General features: G+C 39.0%; 1 protein-coding gene and 1 pseudogene across 1 annotated transcript in view; one reads left to right on the plus strand and one right to left on the minus strand.

The window, feature by feature from the left end:
* Nucleotides 1-20992, plus strand: part of LOC145536368 (phosphatidylinositol-3,5-bisphosphate 3-phosphatase MTMR8-like) — a 221919-nt gene that overhangs the window by 25286 nt on the left and 175641 nt on the right.
* Nucleotides 18331-18578, minus strand: LOC145535469 (short coiled-coil protein B-like; annotated as a pseudogene).

The following is a 20992-nucleotide window of genomic DNA, read 5'->3' on the forward strand; positions in this document are numbered from 1 at the left end:
GGCAGGAAGTTTCCCATGGCACTTGCCTTGTCTCTCCTAATCTATCCTTGCCAAAAAAGAATGGACTACACTTTGGCTTGGGTATCTTTGTTTCTTCCCTTAGCCTCCATGCCTTTACCACAGTTTCAGTACCCTTCATTTTCTGTTTTAGAGAGAAGGCCATAGGGGTAGGAGGTCTTCAGTTTCCTTCCCTGCTCCAACCACATTCAGTGCTATGGTGTGAGTGTTTGTGTCCCCCCAGAGTTTATAAGTTGGGGTCCTGATCTACCCAAGGTGATGGTTTTGGGAGGTAGGATCTTTGGGAGATGATTAGGTCATGAGAGTGGAGCCCTATTGATTGGGATTAGTACCCTTATAAAAGAAGCCCTAGAAGGATTCCTCACCCCTTCTACCATGTGAAGGTACAACAAGAAGTTGGTGACCTGGAAGAGGGCTCTCTCCTGACCATATTAGCCCTTTGATCTTGAACTTTTCAGCCTCCGAAACTGTGAGAAATCAATTTCTGCAGTTTATAAACTACCCTGTCTTTGTTATTTTGTTATAGCAATCTGAATGGACTAAGACAGTTACTTTCCTCTCTCCAACCAAACTCAGTTAATTCATCTGTGGCAGTATAGGGTAATGGTTAAGAGTCTGGGTTCTTGCTTTCTTGAAGTTCCTTGCCACTTATCTGTGCAGTCATAGATAAGTTTAGCTAACCTCTTTGAGCCTAATTTCCACATATATGAAGTGGAACTAACAATAATACCTATCTTATAGGGTTATTATGAGGATTAAATAAAATAACGTATGTAGAGTATAGCACAGTGCTTAGTATCTTTTCTCTCCTTGTTCCCTCTGTTGGGTTGGAACATATCCCCTAGATAGCTGTTGTTAGGGTCTGTGGATTGATTGGCCAAGACTATGGGAATTATTGAGTCTGGCAGTGAAATATATCCTGTTCCTTTAGATTTATGTATATGCATTTTAATTTGTTATAAAAAAATATTAAGCCCTGAACACTTGGCCATTTATTCCACAGAAATGGAAAATTATTTTCATTCAGAAACTTGTCCATGAATGTTCTTTATTTGTAATAGCCCCAAACTGGAAACTACCCACATGTCCTTCAGTGAATAAGTGGCTAGACATATTTTGGTGCATCCATACAATTGGAATACTGCTCATCAATAAAAAGAAACACAGTATTAATATATGAAAAACTTGGATGGATATTAAGCAAATTATGTTGAGTGAATAGAACCAATCTCAAATGTTATACCATGAATAATTCTCTATTTTCAGAACTGTTTTTTTTTCAAAATAACATTGTGGGGGTTGAGAACAGATTGGATTACTATTTGCAAGAGTTAAGGATAGGTAGATGGAGAAGGGTGGGTGTGACTATAATGGAATAGCATGAGGGCATCTTGTGTTTTATCTTGATTGTGGTGGTAGTTATACAAAGCTATACATGTGATAGAATTGCATACAGCTACACACACAGTGTATAATTATAGAACATGTACACGCTATACATGAATAGGTACATTTATAACTGGTTCAATCTGGATATGGTCTCGATTGTAGCAATGCCAGTTTCCTAGAGTTGATGTTGTACTATAGTGATTGCAAGATGTTAAATTGACAGAGACTGGGTAAAAGGTTCATGGAAACTTTGTAACCATGAGAATACTGGACCACAGGACTATGGGATCATATTTATATATGATCTCAATAATGTTTCCATATTGCTTTCTAAAAGTGATACAGCATCACAATCAGCAATGTATAATTATACTAGTTTTACCACCATCTTGCCAGAATAAGGTATTTTGCAAGTTTCATTAATGCAAAATTGTGGCTCCATGTCACTTTAAATTATCACATCTGTCATTACTAGTGAGGGCTTGCCTGGTGGCTCAGTGATGAAGAACCTGCCAGTGCAGGAGATGCAAGTTTGATCCCTGGGTCAGGAAGATCTGGAGATGGAAATGGCAAGACACTCCAGTATTCTTGCCTGGGAAGTACCATGGACAGAGGAGCCTGGTGGGCTACAGTCCATGGGGTTGCAAAAGAGTCAGTGTGACTTGGCAACTAAATAATAACAACATTATTAATGAAACTGAACTGTTCAAGTTTTTATTTCCCCTTGTGTGAGTTATCTGTTCATATTCTTTTTCTACTGTTTCTGTTGAGGTTGTTATGTTTTCTTATAAATGCCGAGGTGTTATTTATATTTTACAGGAATGTATAATAGAATATCTTTGATATCAATAATTATGATATTCTTCTTATTAAAACACAGAATTGTAAGAAAAAAATCAAGTGCACAGTAGATAAATGGCCATACTATTCATAAGTGTCTCTAGGAAAAGAGGTGATACCATTTCTGTGTCATGCCTTTTAGCCATATATTTTTTTTCTGCATGGTAATTTTTCACATGACACAACATGGTCCACTGGAGAAGGCAGTGGCAAACCCCTTCAGTATTCTTGCCTTAGAACCTCATGAACTGTGTGAAAAGATATGACGAAAAGCAAAAAGATATGACATTGAAAGATGAACTCCCCAGGTCAGTAGGTGCCCAGTATGCTACTGGAGAAGAGTGGAGAAATAACTCCAGAAAGAATGAAGAGATGGAGTCGAAGCAAAAACAAAGCCCAGTTGTGCATGTGACGGGTGATGGAAGTAAAGTCCAATGCTGTGAAGAACAATACTGCATATGAACCTGGAATGTTAGGTCCATGAATCAAGGTAAACTGGAAGTGGTCAAACAGGAATAGCAAGAGTGAAATTGCCATTTTAGGAATCAGTGAACTAAAATGGACTGGAATGGATGAATTTAATTCAGACGACCATTATATCTACTACTGTGGGCAAAAATTCCATGGAAGAAGTGGAATTAGTCAATAGAACAGTCTGAAATGCAGTACTTGGTTGCAATCTCAAAAATGACAGAATGACCTCTGTTTCCAAGGCAAACCATTCAGTGTCACAGTAATCCAAGTCTATGACACAACCAGTATTCCTGAAGAAGCTGAAGTTGAACGGTTCTGTGAAAACCTACAAGACCTTCTAGAACTAACAACAAAAAAGATGTCCTTTTCATCGTAGGGGCCTGGAATGCAAAAGTAGCAAGTCAAGGGAAACCTGGAGCAACAGGCAAATTTGGCCTTGGAGTACAAAATGAAGCAGGACAAACGCTAACAGAGTTTTGCCAAGAGAATGCACTAGTCAGAGCAAACACCCTCTTCCCACAACACGAGAGAAGACTCTACACATGGACATCACCAGATGGGCAATACTGAAATCAGATAGATTATATTCTTTGCAGCCAAAGATAGAGAAGCTCTATACAGTCAGCAAAAACAAGACCTGGAGCTGCCTGTAGCTCAGATCATGAACTCCTTATTATCAAATTCAGACTTAAACTGAAAAAAGTAGGGAATATCACTAGACCATTCAGGTATGACCTAAATCAAATCCCTTACAAGTATACAGTGGAAGTGACAAATTCAAGGTATTAGATCTGATAGAAAGAGTGCATGAAGAACTATGGTTGGAGGTTCCTGACATTGTACAGGAGGTAGTGATCAAGACCATCCCCAAGAAAAGGAAATGCAAAAAGGCAAAATGGTTGTCTGAGGAGGCCTTACAAATAGCTGAGAAAAGAAGAGAAGCTAAAGGCAAAGGAGAAAAGGAAAGGTATACCCATTGAAATGCAGAGTTCCAAAGAATAGCATGGAGGGATAAGAAAACCTTCCTCAGTGATCAATGCAAAGAAATAGAGGAAAACAACAGAATGGGAAAGACTAGAGATATCTTCAAGGAAATTAGAGATAGCAAGGAGCATTTCATGCAAACATGAGCAAAAAAAAAGGAACAAATTTGTATGGATCTAACAGAAGCAGAAGATATTAAGAAGAGGTGGCAGGAATACACAGAAGAAGTATACAAAAAAGATCTTCATGACCCAGATAACCACAATGGTGTAATCACTCACTTAGAGCCAGACATCCTGGAATGTGAAGTCAAGTGGGCCTTAGGATGCATCACTACAAACAACGCTAGTGGAGGTGATGGAATTCCAGTTGAGGTATTTCAAGTCCTAAAAGATGATGCTGTGAAAGTGCTGTACTCAATATGCCAGCAAACTTGGAACACTCAGCAATGGGCACAGGACTAGAAAACATCAGTTTTCATTCCAATCCCAAAGAAAGGCAATGCCAAAGAATGTTCAAATTACCACACAATTGCACTCATCTCACACACTAGCAAAGTAATCTCAAAATTCTCCAAGCCAGGCTTCAACAGTACCTGAACCCTGAACTTCCAGATGTTCAAGCTGGGTTTAGAAAAGGCAGAGGAACCAGAGATCAAATTGCCAACATCGAAAAAGCAAGAGAGTTCCAGAAAAACGTCTACTTCTGCTTCATTGACTATGCCAAAGCCTTTGACTGTGTGAGTCACAGCAAACTGTGGAAAATTCTTAAAGAGATGAGAATTCCAGACCACCTTACCTGCCTCCTGAAAAATCTGTATGTAGATCAAGAAGCAACAGTTAGAACCGGACATGGAACAACAGACTGGCTCCAAATTGGCAAGGAGTACCTCAAGGATGTATATTGTCACCCTGGTTATTTAACTTATATGCATAAGTACATAATGTAAAATCCTGGGCTGGATGAAGCACAAGCTGGACTCAAGATTGCCGGGAGAAACATCAATAACCTCAGATAAGCAGGTGACACCACCCTTATGGCAGAAAGTGAACAAGAACTAAAGAGTCTCTTGATGAAAGTGAAGGAGGAGAGTGAAAAAGTAGGCTTAAAAGTCAACATTCAAAATACTAAGATGATGGCATCTGGTCCCATCACTTCATGGCAAAGAAATGGGGAAACAGTGGAAATGGTGACAGACTTTATTGTTTTTGGCTCCAAAATCACTGCAGATGGTGAATGCAGCCATGAAATTAAAAGACACTTGCTCCTTGGAAGAAAAGCTATGACCAACCTTGACAGCATATTAAAAGCAGAGACATTACTTTGCCGACAAAGGTCCATCTAGTCAAAGCTCTGGTTTTTTCCAGTAGCCATGTATGGATGTGAGAGTTGGACTATAAAGAAAGCTGAGTGTTGAAGAATTGATGCTTTTGAACTGTGGTGTTGGAGAAGACTCTTGAGAGTCCCTTGGACTGCAAGGAGATCCAACCAAACCCTCCTAAAGGAAATCAGTCCTGAATATCCATTGGAAGAACTGATGCTGAAGCTGAAACTCCAATACTTTGGCCACTTAATGCGAAGAACTGACTCATCTGAAAAGACCCCGATGCTGGAAAAGATTGAAGGGAGGAGAAGAAGGGGACGACAGAGGATGAGATGGTTGGATGGCTTCACTGACTTGATGGACATGAGTTTGAGCAAGGCCTGGGAGCTAATGATGGACAGAGAAGCCTAGAAGCTGCAGTCCATGGGATCACATAGAGTCAGACATGACTGAGCAACTGAACTGAAATGAATTTTTCACATTGGTGCAATTTTCAATTGGTGGCAATTTTTAATGCCACCTGGAAGTGGCCATTAGAATATGTGAAATGAAAGTAAAATCAGATTGGAAATCAAGATGGTGAAGGAGTAGGTGGACATGGAGTACATCTTTCTCCATGAATGCATCAGGAATACATCTATATATGCAACAGTTCTCACAGAACAATGGCTGAATTCTAGCAGGAGTCCTTGGCCACCAGGCAGGACTATGAGGATCCATGAATGACTGGGTGGGATGAAAGAAAGAAGGAATAAGGTGAATGAGGACAAGCAGGAGCAGACCTGCACCCGGGGGTGGAGGAGCTGAAGCAGGGGAGAGACTCGCACATCCAGGGAAATTGGCTGAGACAAATGGAAGCATTTGAGCCTGTCAGAGGAGGGGGAAACAGCTGATCTGTGATAGTCTGAATAAAGTGACAACCACACAGAAAACCCATGCCTATGTACCTTGGACTGAATGTGGGTCCACTGGTGTACACGGGTGCTGGGAACTGGAGCATGGGGATTGGAGAACAATCCCAGGGTTCAGACTGCTGTTGACTCTGGGGATTTGGCTTGAGGGAAAGGGAGGAGGAAATCTGCAACAGGAGATAATCTGCCTTTGGAGATAAACTGGGCAGTCATGAAAGCAGAGCACTACTGTTGAGTCACATGGAATGGATGGAGCCACCTCTGCAGCCTCTCTCTCCCTACACCGAAGCACTGGCAGCTGCACAGCAGAGAAGGACCATCCGTGGCATCCATTTGAGCACCTTCTGCCAGAGGCTAGAAAAGGCTCCCAATAGCACCATATGTCCTGCACCTGTGGCCAATGGCTTCCTTGCGCAACTGGCACCACCACGGTCATCACAGTCCAAGCAGCTGTGCCACCTCCATACCCTATCCTCCCTGGGGCAAACCTAAATCCTTCAGAGCAGCCTCAGGAGCAGCTCCTGTGGATGACCCCAATGCAGAGATAGGGATAAAGCCACAATTGAGCTCCAGGGGTAAAGTGACTAATAAAGCATATAAAAAACCCATCCATGGAATGTAAAAGGACAATTAGTGTTCCTACAAAAGAAACTGCTCTAGCTCTGGCAGGCATGGAGATTGGAGAGAAGCACAGGCAGGAGTAGGGTCAGATTAGAGTCTGAGCTGTCCCCACAGGGCCCACTGCAGGTCCAGAGACCAGCCCTCCACAGCATTTGAAGGCCTTGTAGGGAGGTGGAGGTGGGTTGTGGTTCACAGCAGAGACAAGGGTGGTGACAACTGAGACCCTAGGAAAATATTTATTATTTTTTATGTTTTGGTTCATTCTCTTGTTTGTTCTGCTTGTTTTTTTTTTTTTTTTCCTTTTAATCTCTTTCTCTTGTTGCAGTTGTTATTATCTCTTAAGGCTTTTGGGATTTTGTAAATCATACTTTTTGTTTCTTTTATATATTTCTACTACTATGGCTTTCTGCTGTTCTTTTTTAAAACATATGTAGACGTTTTGTTTCTACACCTCTGTTTTAACTTTGCTTTTCTGTGTGTTTTTTTTTTTTTTTTTTTTTTTACCATTTTTGGCTGTTTCCCTTGTTTTCTTGGCTTTATTCCTCTGTTGGTGCTCTGCTTCAGTTTTGCTTTCTGTTTTGTGTTTCAGTTAGTTTTGTTTTTAATTGGTTGATTTCATTTTTTATTTCTTTTGTTGATTGAATTGCTCTCTTGTGGTTTGTTTCTTTTTGTCTTAGTTTCTTGTGTATGTGTATTTGTTTTTGTTTCAGTGATACTGCTTTTACAATTTGTTTTATGATTTTTATTGTTTTCTTTTTAAAAATCGCTTTTATTATCATGACAAATGGCTTGTGGAGTCTTGGTTCCCCAACCAGAAGCTGGCCCTGAACCTCTTGGATTGGAGAGCTGAGTCCAGGATGTTAGATCATCAGAAAAGTTCTGACCCCAGGGAGTATTAATTGATGAGAAATCCCATGAATGCCTCCATCTGAATCCAAGATCAGCACCACCCAACTGCCGGCAGCACCAAGCACTAGATGCCTCACCCAAATGAAAAGCAAGACAAGAACACAAACCCAATCATCAGCATACAGACTGCCCATAGTTACCACAAAACACATCATCTCACACAATCCTGCCCATCAGAGGAAAAGGCTCACCTCCACGTACCAGAAGGAAGGCACAAGCCCCTCTCAACATAAAGCCTGTGCAAGCCACTGGGCAAACCTCACCCACCAGGGGCAGAGAACAGAAGCAAGAAGAACTGTGATACTACAGCCTGGGGATAGGAGACCCCTAATATAATAAATCAGACAAAATGAAAAGACAGAAATATTGTGAGGATGAAGGAACAAGGTAAAAACCCACAAGACCAAATAAATGAAGAGGAAATAGGCAAGCTACCTGAAAAAGAATTCAGAGTAATGATAGTAAATATATCTAAAACCTTGAAAATAGAATGGAGGAAATGCAAGAATCAATTAACACATTTAACAACGACCTAGAAGAAAAAAGAATAAACTAACAGAGATGAACAACACAGTTACTAAAATTAGAACTACTCTAGAAGGAATCAATAGCAGAATAACTGAGGTAGAAAAACTGATAAGTGAGCTAGATGATAGAATTGTGAAAATAACTGCTGAAGAGCAGAATAAAGAAAAAAATGAATGAAAAGAATTGAGGACAGTCTCAGACCTGTGGGACAATATTAAATGCACCAACATTAAAATTATAGGCATCTCAGAAGAAGAGAAAGAGAAAGGATCTGGAAAATCTTTCAAGAGATTATAGATGAAAACTTCCCTAACATGGGAAAGGGAATAGTCAGTCAAATTCGGGAAGCACAGAGTCGGATATAGGATAAACCCAAGGAGAAACACGCCCAGGCACATATTGATGAAACTAACAAAATTTAAACACAAATAAAAAATATTAAAAGCAGTAAGGGAAATGCAGCAAATTACTTACAAGTGAATCCCCGTAAGGTTAACAGCTGATTTTTCAGCAGAAACTCTACAGGCCAGAATGGAGTGGCAGAATATATTTAAAGTAATGAAAGAGAAAAACCTAAACAAGATTATTCTACACAGCAAGGATCTCATTCAAAATTGATGGAGAAATCAAAAGCTTTACAGACAAGCAAGAATTAACAGAATTCCTCACCACCAAACCAGCTTTACAACAAATGTTAAAGGGACTTCTCTAGGCAAGAAACAGAAGAGAAAGAAAAGACCTACAAAAACAACCCAGAAAAATTAGGAAAATGCTAACAGGAACATATATGTGAATAATTAATTTAAATGTAAATGGATTAAATACTATGAGCAACTATATGCCAATAAAATGGAAAACTAGGAAGAAATAGACATATTCTTAGAAAAGTACAACATTCTAAGACTGAAACAGGAAGAAATAGAAAATAAGATTAGACCAATCACAAGCATTGAAATCAAAACTGTGATGAAAAATTTTCCAACAAACAAATCCTGGGGACAGATGATTTCATAGGTGAAGTCTATCAACTATTTAGAGAAGAGCTAACACCTATCCTTCTCAAACTCTTCCAAAAATTTGCGGAGAGGGACAATCCCAAAGGCATTCTACAAGACCTCTGTCATTCTGATAACAAAACCAAAGATATCACAAAAAAAGAAAATTACAGGCCAGTGTAACCGGTGAACACTGATGCAAAACTCCTCCACAAAATACTTCCAAGCAGAATCAGACAGCAGATTAGAAGGATCAGACACGATGATCAAGTGGAGTTTATCCTAGGGATGCAATGATTCTTCAGTATACACAAATGAATCAATGTTACACCATATTAACAGATTGAAAGATAAAACCCATATGATTATCTCAATAGATGCAGAAAAAGCTTTTGACAAAATTTAACACCCATTTATGATAAAAACTCCAGAAAATGGGCATAGAAGGAACCAACTTAAATCTAATGTACACTATATAAGACAAACCCACAGCAACCATTATTCTGAATGTTGAAAAACTGAAACCATTTCCTCTAAGATTATGAACAAGACAAAGGTGCTCTCTCTTGCCACTGTTAGTTCTGGAATTCTTAGCCAAGGTAATCAGAGAAGAAAAATAAATTAAAAAATCCAGATTGGAAAAGAAGAAGTAAAACTTTCACTGTTTGCAAATGACATGATAATATACATAGAAAACCACAAAAATACCACTCAAAAATTACTAGAGCTAATCAATGAATTAAGTAAAGTCCAATGGTTCAAAGTTAATACACAGAAGTCCCTTGCATTCCTATACACTAACAATGAAAAATCAGAAAGAGAAATTAAGGAAACAATTCCATTCATCATTGCAACAAAAATAATAAAACACCTAGGAATAAAACTGCTTAAAGAGACAAAAGGTCTGTATACAGAAAACTATAAGACACTGATAAAAGAAATCAAGGATAACATAAACAGATGGAGAGATATACCATGTTTTTGGATTGGAAGAATCAATATTGTGAAAATGACTATACTAAGCAAAGTAATGTATAGGTTGATTGTGGTCTCTATCAAATTACCAATGGTATTTTACATAGGAATAAAAAAAAACATTACAATTTATATGAAAACACAAACATCCCTGAATAACCAAAGCAATCTTGAGAAAGAAAAACAGCTGGAAGAATCAACCTTCCTGACTTCAGACTAGATAGAAAGCCCAGAGATAAACCCACACACCTATGGGCACCTTATCTTTGGCAAAGGAGGCAAGAATATACAATGGAAAAAAGATAGCCTCTTCCATAAGTGGTGCTGGGAAAATGGGAGAGCTACATGTGAAAGAATGAAATTAGAGCACTTGCTAATACCATACACAAAAAGAAACTCAAAATGGATTAAAGAGCTATATGTAAGGCCAGATACTCTAAAACTTTTAGAGGAAAACATAGGCAGAACATTCTTTGAATAAGTTGCAGCAAGATCCTCTTTGACCCACCGCCTGTGCTGTGCTCTACTTAGTCGCTCAGTCATGTCTGACCCTGCGACCCCATGGACTGTAGCCCGCCAGGCACCTCTGTCCATGGAGATTCTCCAGGCAAGATTACTGGAGTGGGTTGCCCTGCACTCCTCCAAGTGATCTTCCCAACCCAGGGAGCAAACCCAGGTCTCCTGCTTTGCAGGAGGATTCTTTACCATATGAGCCACCATGGAAGCCCAACCCGCCTCCTAGAGTAATGGAAATAAAAATAATCAAATGTACAGCACAGGGAACCATAAACAAGATGAGAAGATAACCCTCAGAATGGGAGAAAGTAATTGTAGATGAAGCAACTGAGAGAGGATTAATGTCTAAAATGTACAAGCAGCTCATGGAGCTCAATATCAGAAAATCTACCCAATTAAAAAAATGGGCAGAAGACCTAAAGAGACATTTCTTCAAAGAGGACTTACAGATGGCTGACAAATACATGAAAAGATGCTCAACATTGCTCATTATTAGAGAAATCCAAATCAAAGCTACAGTGAGATATCACCTCACACTGGTCAGAATTGTCATCATCAAAAAATCTACAAACAATAAATGCTGGAGAGGATCTGGGGAAAAGGGGACCCTCTTTCACTGTTGATAGGTATGTAAAGTGATACAACCACTATGGAAAACAATATGAGATTCATTAATAATTAGGAATAAATCTACCTTATGACCCAGCAATCCTTATACTGGGCATACACAGTGAGAAAACCATAATTCAAAAAGACGCATGTACCCCAGTGTTCATAGCAGCACTATTTGTAAGAGCTAGAACAGATGTGAGAGTTGTACCATAAAGAAGGCTGAGTGTCAAAGAATTGATGCTTTCAAACTGTGGTGCTAGAGAAGAGTCTTGCGAGTCCATTGGACAGCAAGGAGATCAAACCAGTCAATCCTAAAGGAAATCATCCCTGAATATTCATTGGAAGGACTGATGCTGAAGCTGAAGCTCTAATACTTTGGCCTTCTGATGTGAAGAGCTGACTCATTGGAAAAGACCCTGATCCTGGGAAAGATTGAGGGCAAGAGGAGAAGGGGCGACTGAGGATGAGATGTTTGGATGACATAATTGACTCAATGGACATGAGTTTGAGCAAACTCTGGGAGACAGTGAAGTGTCAACAGGGAAGCCTGGTATGCTGCAGTGCATGGGGTTGCAAAGAGTTGGACATGACTGCGTGACTGAACAACAACAATAAGAACATGAAAGAGAGCTAATGTCCATTGACTGATAAATGGATAAAGAAGTCGTAGTGCATATATACAATGGAATATTACTCAGCCATAAGAAGGTTAGAATTTAGGACAGTTATACTGAGGTGGATGAACCTAGAGCCTGTTATACAGAGTGAAGTAAGTTAGAAAGAGAAAATCAAATATTGTTTATTAACCCATACATATGGAATCTAGAAAAATTGTACTGATGAACCTATTTGCAGAGCAGGACTAGAGAAACAGATGTAGAGAACGGACTTGTGGACACAGCAGGGGAAGGAGAAGCTGGGATTAATTGGGAGAGTAACATTGAATATGTATACTACCATGTGTAAAACAGATAACTAGTGGGAAGTAGCTGTATAGCACAGGGAACTCAGCTCAGTGCTCTGTGATGACCTAGAGAGGTAGGATAGGGAGATTTGAGGAAGGCTTAAGAGGGAGGGGATATATATGTATATGTAGAGCTGATTCATGGAGAAGGCAATGGCACCCGACTCCAGTACTCTTGCCTGGAAAATCCCATGGATGGAGGAGCCTGGTAGGCTACAGTCCATGGGGTCGCTAAGAGTCAGACACGACTGAGCGACTTCACTTTAACTTTCTCATTCATGCACTGGAGAAGGAAATGGCAACCCACTCCAGTGTTCTTGCCTGGAGAATCCTAGGGACGGCGGAGCCTGGTGGGCTGCCATCTATGGGGTCGCACAGAGGCGGACATGACTGAAGCGACTTAGCAGCAGCAGCAGCAGCAGGCATTTCTCCTTTTATCCCATTGTAAATGAAAGTCACAGTGCCTAAGGATGTAGAGGTACAAATGATAAAAACGAGTTCAGCCTGCCATGAGTGTGGATGAGTTAAAGAGGCCAGTTATAGAATACCTTTTAAGTGTCTAAGATTATTTCCCATAATTTTAAAAAGGAAATGTGGCTTTTTGTTTGTCTCTGTTTTTCAACCTCAGATATATAGAATTGAGTTCATCACATGTACCTCACTCATGGTGTGTGACCATCATTGATCAATGCCAGGCCATCTTTCATTTATCATTGTACCTTGGAGATATTGTTTCAGACCACAGCAATGAAATGAGTATCACAATAAAGCAAGTCACATTTATCTTTTTTGTTTCTCAGTGCATGTAAAATTTTGTTTATACTATATTTTAATCTACTAAGTGTGTGATAAAGCATTATATCTAATAAAACAATGTATATACCTTAATTTAAATATACTTTATTATTTAAGGGGCTTCCCTGATAGCTCAGTTGGTAAAGAATCTGCCTGCAATGCAGGAGACCCTGGTTCGATTCCTGGATCAGGAAGATCCGTTGGAGAAGGGAGAGGCTATCCACTCCAATATTCTTGGGCTTCCCTTGTGGCTCAGCTGGTAAAGAATCTGCCTGCAATGTGGGAGACCTGCGTTCGATCCCTGGGTTGAGAAGATCCCCTGGAGAAGGGAAAGGCTACCCACTCCAGTATTCTGGCCTGGAGAGTTCCATGGTCTGTATAATCCATGGGGTTACAAAGAGTTGGACATGACTGAGTGGCTTTCACTTTCATTTTATTATTTAAAAATTGCTAGACATCATCTGCTGCTGCTGCTGCTGCTGCTAAGTCGCGTCAGTCGTGTCCGACTCTGTGCGACCCCATAGACAGCAGCCCACCAGGCTCCTCCATCCCTGGGATTCTCCAGGCAAGAATACTCGAGTGGGTTGCCATTTCACTTTTCAGACATCATCTGAGCCTTCAGCAATTTGTAGTTTTCTTGCCTTGATGTTGGTGGCTGCTGACTGATCAGGGTTGCTGAAGGTTGGAGTGGCTTTGGTAATTTCTTAAAATAAGACAACAGTGAAATTTGCCACACTGATTGACTTTTTCTTTCATAAACAATTTCTCTGTAGCATACAGTGGTATTTGATAACATTTTATACACTTTAGAACTTCTTTCACAAGTAGGGTCAACCCTCTCAAATCCTGCTGCTGCTTAATCACTTGTTTATGTAATACTCTAAATCCTTTGCTGTAATTTCAAGAATCTTCACAGCTCCTTCACCAAGAGTAAATTCCATCTCCAGAAACCACATTTTTTGCTCATCCATAAGATGCATCTCCTCTCTTGTTAAAGTTTTAGTGTGAGATTGCAGCAACTTAGTCACATTTTTGGGTATAATTTTTCTCTTTTATTGAAGAATAGTTAATTTACAGTGTTGTGTTAGTTTCAAGCATATTTCAAAGTGATTCAGTTATACACACACACACACACACATATATATATGTACACTCTTTTTCAAATTCTTTTACACTGTAAGTTATTACAAGATATTGAGTATAGTTCCATATGCTATACAGTGGGTCATTCTTGTTTACCTATTTTATATACATATATATATATATATATATATATATATATAATAGTGGTGTGTATATGTTAATGCCAAACTCCTAATTTGTCTCTCCTCCTCTCCCACTATCCCTTCTGGTAATCATAAGTTTGTTTTCTATTTCTGAGTCGATCTCTATTTTGAAAATACATTCATTTGTATCATACAAGTGATATCATGTAATATGTGTCTTTCTCTGACTTACTTCACTTAATATAATAATTCAGTCACATCTTTAGCCTCCACTTCAAATTCTAGTTTTCTTGATATTTCCATCACATTTGCTGTTACTTAAGTCTTGATCCCCTTAAAGTCATTCATGATGATTAACTTCCAAACTCCTGATAATGTTGATATTTTGTTCTCTTCCCATGAATCATGAATGTCCTTAGTGGCACCTGGAATGGTTAATCCTTTCCAGAAGGATTTCCACTTACTTTGAACATATCCATAAGAACAATCACTCTCTATGGCAGCTATGCTGCTGCTAAGTCACTTCAGTCGTGTCCGACTCTGTGTGACCCCATAGATGGTAGCCCACCAGGCTCCCCCGTCCCTGGGATTCTCCAGGCAAGAACACTGGAGTGGGTTGCCATTTCCTTCTCCAATGCATGAAAGTGAAAAGTGAAAGTGAAGTCACTCAGTCGTGTCCGACTCTTAGCGACCCCCTAGACTGCAGCCCATCAGGCCCCTCCGTCCATGGGATTTTCCAGACAAGAGTACTGGAGTGGGGTGCCATTGCCTTCTCCTATGGCAGCTATAGCCTTACAAAATATATCTCTTAAATAATAAACTCTAAAAATCAGAATGACTTCTTGATATATGGGCTGCAGAAGGGATGTTGTGTTAGCAAGCTTAAAACAACATGAATCATGTACACATTCATCAGAGTTCTTGGTTGACCACGTGCAATTTTAGTAAGTAGTAATATATTTTTGAGACTGTTTTTTATTATACAGTAAAGCATAACTGCAACACAATTTTAAATGTTTGAAAATTATGTCACAGAGATGCAAAATGTTTATATATGACTATTACATATTCATACAGCTAAAGCCATCAAATCTTACACCAATACAAACATAAGATTATTCCATCATTAGCTTAAAATTTAATAACCATAAACTATATTAGTGGATTCTTTTCCTATTTAACATTTTAACATTACTTCTGATACTGATTTCCTTATCAAATGGAATCTACACAGTAAATTAAAAAAAAAACAAACAACGAACTGTTAACTGACTAAAACACTGTAAACCAGTAGTTGCGTTTACGGAATATTCTGGGAGTAGTGTGATAAAATACTGAGAAAGCATCAATTAGTATACATGTAAAGTTCTCCCATTTTGTTCATGTTTTTGATACTAATACACTCTTTTTTTTTAATAAATTTATTTATTTTCGTTGGGTGCTAATTACTTTACAATATTGTAGTGGTTTTTGCCATACATTGACATGAATCAGCCATGGGTTTACATGTGTTCCCCATCCTGAACCCCCTCCCACCTCCCTCCCCATACCATCCCTCTGGGTCATCCCATTGCCCCAGCCCTGAGCATTTGTCTCATGCATCGAACCTGGAATGGTGTTCTGTTTCACATATGATAATATACATGTTTCAATACTATTCTCCCAGAACGTCCCACCCTCACCTTCTCCCTCAGAGTCTGTATAATGGGCTCCAGTTTCATCCATCTCAATAGAACTGATTCAAATTTATTCTTTTCAATGGCTGAGTAATAGTCCATTGTGTATATGTACCACAGCTTCCTTATCCATTCGTCTGCTGATGGACATCTAGGTTGCTTCCATGTCCTGGCTATTGTAAACAGTGCTGCGATGAACATTGGAGTGCACGTGTCTCTTTCAATTCTGGTTTCCTCGGTGTGTATGCCCAGCAGTGGGATTGCTGGGTCATATGGCAGTTCTATTCCCAGTTTTTTAAGGAATCTCCACACTCTTCTCCATAGTGGCTGTACTAGTTTGCATTCCCACCAACAGTGTGTGAGGGTTCCCTTTTCTCCACACCCTCTCCAGCATTTATTGCTTGTAGACTTTTGGACAGCAGCCATTCTGACAGGCGTGAAATGGTACCTCATTGTGGTTTTGATTTGCATTTCTCTAATAATGAGTGATGTTGAGCATCTTTTCATGTGTTTGTTAGCCATCTGTATGTCTTCTTTGGAGTAACGTCTGTTTAGTTCTTTGGCCCATTTTTTGATTGGGTCATTTATTTTTCTGGACTTCAGCTGCAGGAGTTGCTTGTATATTTTTGAGATTAATTGTTTGTCTGTTGCTTCGTTTGCTAGTATTTTCAATAAATACAGTAAAGTTGCAGGATATAAAGTTAACACACAGAAATCCCTTGCATTCCTATACTCCAATAATGAGAAAACAGAGAAATTAAGGAAACAATACCATTCACCATTGCAACAAAAAGAATAAAACACTTAGCAATATATGTACCTAAAGAAACAAAAGACTTATATATAGAAAACTATAAAACACTGATGAAAGAAATTAAAGAGGGCACAAACAGATGGAGAAATATACCGTGTTCATGGATTGGAAGAATTAATATAGTGAAAATGAGTATACTACCCAAAGCAATCTATAGATTCAATGCAATCCCTATCAAGCTACCAACGGTATTTTTCACAGAACTAGAACAAATCATTTCACAATTTGTATGGAAATATAAGAAACCTCGAATAGCCAAAGCAATCTTGAGAAAGAAGAATGGAACTGGAGGAATCAACCTGCCTGACTTCAGGCTATACTACAAAGCAACAGTCATCAAGACAGCATGGTACTGGCACAAAGATAGAAATATAGATCAATGGATAGTTTGTGGTCTTACATTTAGATCTTTAATCCATTTTGAGTTTATTTTTGTGTATGGTGTTAGAAATGTTCTAGTTTCATTCTTTTACAGGTGGTTGACCAGTTTTCCCAGCACCACTTGTTATAGAGATCATCTTTTCTCCATTGTATATTCTTGCCTCCTTTGTCGAAGATAAGGTGTCCATAGGTGTGTGGATTTATCACTGGGCTTTCTATTTTGTTCCATTGATCTATATTTCTATCTTTGTGCCAGTACCATACTGTCTTGATGACTGTGGCTTTGTAGTAGAGCCTGAAGTCAGGCAAGTTGATTCCTCCAGTTCCATTCTTCTTTCTCAAGATTGCTTTGGCTATTCGAGGTTTCTTATATTTCCATACTAATACACTCTTAAGGGACTTTGCCAAGTTGATCTGCGAGATATTAAACCTGAGACCAATCTTTATTTTCTTTCAAGTTTGGTTTACATAAGGCCAGCCAAACTTAATCCATTTTCTTATATAGTCCCCCCACAATCTAATCTGTGCTAGAAATAACAGAAATCTTGAGTAAAAACATTTGGAGTTGGTTACAAGTACTTACCAAGTACTTTTCCCATCCTATTTCTATTTTTCCTCAAAATTTTCTGTTTCAAGCAAACAACCAGAGCTCATCTTTTTAGATACCAAGTAGGTTATTTTGTGCAAAGGAAGTTTTTAACAACAGATCTTCCCAATATGATAATTCAAAGAAAAATCTTGATTTTTAGAGTCTCCACTTTCAATTGATTAAAGACGAACCAATTATCCTATCTTACTACTAAACATAACAAGTAAGCCCTAACTAATAAAGTATCTTATTTTGGTTAATTTTCAGCAGTTAGAAGTTTTGCTTCCTCTCCTAGATGAGTAACTACTGAAATTACTTTTTACAAATGTGAAACCATTTTTTTCCTTAGAGGAAGGAAAATGGAAAGAAAGCAAACAGAGAAGAGGCACACAGTGGTGGACAGGGTACATAAAGGTGTGCATTCAGTATGATTTTGGTCACTTTGTTGCAGCAAGGTGTTTATTTTCTTCTATCTCTATATCTATAGTAAAAGAGAAAGCTAAACCTATAAATAAAAGCAAATTTGATATAACATTCATTTTCAAGTCTCATAAATATATGCATTTCTAATTGTAAAGTCTCTACAATACATTTGCATGTTTTCATAGACTAACATAATACACAAACTCATGGAAGTCTTCTGTTATGCTTTTCATTTTGCCCAGATCTGACATCTTTATAAATACTCAGTGAAGCTACAAACAATACTCCTATAACTTTTGGAACCTATCCAAGTTTTAAAGGAAAACAGATCAGCATTTCCGTAAAGACATAATGGATACCAATCCCTTACTTTCTTTGGCTTTTTCTGTCAGTTGTTTGAAAAACACTAGAATCTGTCATGAGGTTTTCTATATATTGTCTAAGAACTGGATTTTATGATTTTAGCTTCAGATTTTCTTCCCTGACTGCATCTATTCTTGCAGAGAGGTTTTCAAGTGTGTGTTGGAATTTTAACACTTGATTAATAAGGAAGTTTTTTCCTCTAATTCCATGTAATTTTCAGCATCAACTGCATCTACGTCAGCATTCATCATCTTAAATAACAAATTTTCAGGTCTTGGATACAGAATTCTTGATGAGTGGCCTGCCGTTTGAGGTGCTGGCAGGGGAAGGAATTAGGAGGACACCTCAGGCCTGGACACTTGGAACAACTGGCACCTGAGCAATAATATTTTGAAAGGAATCTTTTTCTGAATAGTAGGTCTCAATGGTGGGTTTAAAATATTCAATGAACCATGTTGTAAATGGATGTGGTATTGTCTAGGTTTTTTGTTTCATTTATAGAGCACAGAGTATACTTAGCATAATGCTTAAGGGCCCTAGGATTTTTGGAATTTTAAATGAACATTGACTTCAATTTAAAATCACCAGCTGCATTAGGTCCTAACAAGAGAGTCAATATGTCCTTTGAAATCTGAAGCCAGACATTGACTTCTTCCTAGCTATAAAGGTGCTAGATAGCATCATCTTCCAAAATAAGGCTGTTTCACCTACATTGAAGATCTATCGTTTAGTGTAGCCACCTATATTTATTATTTTAGCTAAGTCTTCTGGATAATTTGTTGTATCTTCTATTAATACATTTACACTTGCTGCTTTACCTGGTACTTTTATGTTGTGGAGAACAAATTTGGAAAACTCAGCAGTGGCCACAGGACTGGAAAACGTCAGTTTTCATTCCAATCCCAAAGAAAGACATTGCCAAGGAATGCTCAAACTACTGCACAGTTGCACTCATCTCACATGCTAGTAAAGTAACGCTCAAAATTCTCCAAGCAGACTTCAACAGTAGATGAACGGTGAACTTCCCAATGTTCAAGCTGAATTTAGAAAAGGCAGAGGTACCAGAGATCAAATTGCCAACATCCGTTGGATCATTGAAAAAGCAAGAGAGTTCCAGAAAAACATCTACTTCTGCATTATTGGCTGTGCCAAAGTCTTTGACTGTGTAGATCATGAAAAACTGTGGAAAATTCTGAAAGAGATGGGAATACCAGACTACCTGACATGCCTATTGAGAAATCTGTATGCAGATCAGAAAGCAACAGTTAGAACTGGACATGGAACAACAGACTGGTTCCAAATCGGGAAAGGAGTATGTCAAGGCTGTATATTGTGACCCTGCTTATTTAACTTATACGCAGAGTACATCATGAGAAAGTCTGGGCTGGATGAAGCACAAGCTGGAATAGAGATTTCTGGGAGAAATATCAATAACCTCAGATATGCAGATGACACCACCCTTATGGCAGAAAGTGAAGAAGAACTAAAGAACCTCTTGATGAAAGTGAAAGGAGAGTGAAAAAGTTGGCTTAAAACTCAGCATTCAGAAAACTAAGATCATGGCATCTGATCCCATCGCTTCATGACAAATAGATGGGGAAAAAGTGACAGACTTGATTTTGGGGGGCTCCAAAATAACTGCAGATGGTGATTGCAGCCATGAAATTAAATGACACTTACTCCGTGAAAGAAAAGTTATGACCAAACTAGACAGCATATTAAAAAGCAGAGACATTACTTTGCCAACAAAGGTCCATCTAGTCAAAGCTATGGTTTTTCCAGTAGTCTTGTGTGGTTGTGAGAGTTGGAGTATAAAGAAAGCTGAGTGCCAAAGAATTGATGCTTTTGAACTGTGGTGTTGGAGAAGACTCTTGAGAGTCCCTTGGACTGCAAGGAGATCCATCCAGTCCATCCTAAAGGAGATCAGTCCTGAATATTCATTGGAAGGATTGATACTGAAGTTGAAGCTCCAAGACTTTGGCCCCCTTATGTTAAGAGCTGACTCATTTGAAAAGACCCTGATGCTGGGAGGGATTGAAGGCAGGAGGAGAAGGGTATGGCAGAGGATGAGATGGTTGTATGGCATCACCAACTCCATGGACATGAGTTTGAGTAAACTCCGGGAGTTGGTGATGGACAGGGAGGCCTGGCATGCTGCAGTCCATGGGGTCACAAAGAGTTGGACAGGAGTGAGCGACTGAACTGAAATGAACTGATGGCTTCTTTCCTTAGACCTCATGAATCAACCTCTGCTAGCTTCACTCTTCTGCAGCTTCCTCTCTCAGCCTTTGAAGAATTGAATAGAGTTAGAATCTTTCTCTGGATTGTTCTTTGCCTTTAGAGGATGTTGTGGCTGGCTTGATCTTCTATCTAGAGTTCTCAAACATTCTCCATATTAGCAATAAGACTGTTTATCTTTCTTATCATTCATGTGACTACTGGAGTAGCACTCAATTTCCTTCAAGAAATTTTTCTTTCAGTTTATAACCTGGGTAACTGTTTGACCCTAGAGGCTTAGCTTTTGGCCTATTGCAGCTTTTGATGTAACTTTCTCAGTAAGCTTGGACAGAGGTTCGTGACATTGTACAGGAGGAAATGATCAAGACCATCCCCAAGGGGGAAAAAAAATCAAAAAGGCAAAACGGTTGTCTGAGGAGGCCTTACA

This window comes from Giraffa tippelskirchi, chromosome X, assembly GCF_054371585.1.
Source record: "Giraffa tippelskirchi isolate mGirTip1 chromosome X, T2T-mGirTip1v1.2.pri, whole genome shotgun sequence".
NCBI classification, from domain to species: Eukaryota; Metazoa; Chordata; class Mammalia; order Artiodactyla; family Giraffidae; genus Giraffa; species Giraffa tippelskirchi.